Source organism: Nelumbo lutea, chromosome 3 (genome assembly GCF_056320005.1).
Source record: "Nelumbo lutea isolate HS-2025 chromosome 3, American lotus-T2T, whole genome shotgun sequence".
Taxonomy (NCBI): Eukaryota; Viridiplantae; Streptophyta; class Magnoliopsida; order Proteales; family Nelumbonaceae; genus Nelumbo; species Nelumbo lutea.
The window spans coordinates 68104278-68105953 of NC_142686.1; positions in this window are offsets into that span (position 1 = coordinate 68104278).

A 1676-nucleotide genomic window follows, 5' to 3' on the forward strand; every position below is an offset into this window, starting at 1 on the left:
GGTCAAATGGGTCATTATGGTGCACCATTTTATTATGGACATTTAATGAATTGTTGGAGACATTAGGCACGGCTGAGTTGGCCAAAATTACAATTTCACAATTTTAACCATTAAGGACCATTCTAATGTTGATAAGCACTGCCTTTTAGAGGTGGATATGGAAACTCATTTAAAAATGACAAAATTGGCCTCAAAACCTACAAATGCCAGATAGGATTAGGTCAACGAAAGTTGCAATTTGTAGTTTCAACTGATAGTTCTAATGATCACCGTATTTTAAATCTGGATGTGAAAACTCATTTCATGGATGGCCAAATTGGTCTCAAACTTTAACACTCCAATAAAGGTCGAACCAACCAAAACTATGGTTTTTTTTTCTATGGCCAAATAGGCACCATACTTGGTCTCACCACCTACACGCGCTAAGTGCAACTTTGACTATTAAGGATGGGCATCTTATTTGAAAACTATTCCATCCATGGTGGAATTGGTCTCAACACCTGTACATGTCAGGAAAGGCCAAGCTATCCAAAACTCTGAACTCGAAGTTTTAACCGTTAAGGACCATTACTGTTAAGGTGGTTCTAGTGGTTGGATGGGCACAATCTTTTAGGACTTGATGTGAAAAATGTATTTAATATTAGTAAATTTTGGTCTTTCTTGGCATGCCAAAGTGTCAGTACCAGTTTTGTTGTCTTTTAAATGGATTTCCATAGAAACACCTTCTAGACAATATTTAACATGTTTTCAAGACTATTGAGCTCTTGATAATGCTTTTGTATAGAACTGGTCTTACTTAAATCAGTCACATGTTAGTAGCCAGTTATATGAATACTAGCTACTAAATTCTTGTTAATGCTTTCCTATGGAACTTGTATTATGAAAATCAATTATCATTTACTGGCTATATGTTATGAACCATATTTTTATTTTAATTGAAACAATTGAAAGTCCCTTTTCAAATTCTGAATGCAAGTAAATTTGAGAAACCATCAGCAACAAACACAACAAGAATATCAGGATTGAATGAGAATTAGATTTTTACATTCCAAAATAGCTTATTTTCCTAATAATCACAAATAAAAACAAAATTTTTCTACTACAAATTAAACATAGAAATAATTCAAAGTATAAAGTTCTAAAATGTATCAAAAAACTCCTCACAATGCAGAAAAACGAAATGTCCATGAGCGAAAACTCGTCTATTTGATAAAAAACTAAATTTGTTAGTACAAAACTAACCCAATTTTGTAATTTATATGAACTGTTTTACACTCTACATATTTGCATTCGCACTTACTTGTAGTGTTTCCAAACGTAACCTAAATTACAAATCCTTGTATTATTTGTACTACACATATTTGCATTTCTACTCCTTCCAAACTAAGACTTAAAAATAATTGATTCATTGCCTTCATGGCCTAGTAAAAGAAACCAAGTACTTTGCTGCCTATATTCTTTCTCCTAACCTTTTCATGATCCATGATGCCACTTGGTCAGCACAATGTACCCCAACTGTATCCTAAACACCAAAGTCAAAATGAGGACTAATAACACCACACTTGTTCAACCATAATTTTTCGAGCCCAATGGTCACAAACATACTCGAGTTCGAACTCACCAATGTATCCATGCTTTTGCATGATAAGGAGGAACTTTATGATCACTTTGAGGAT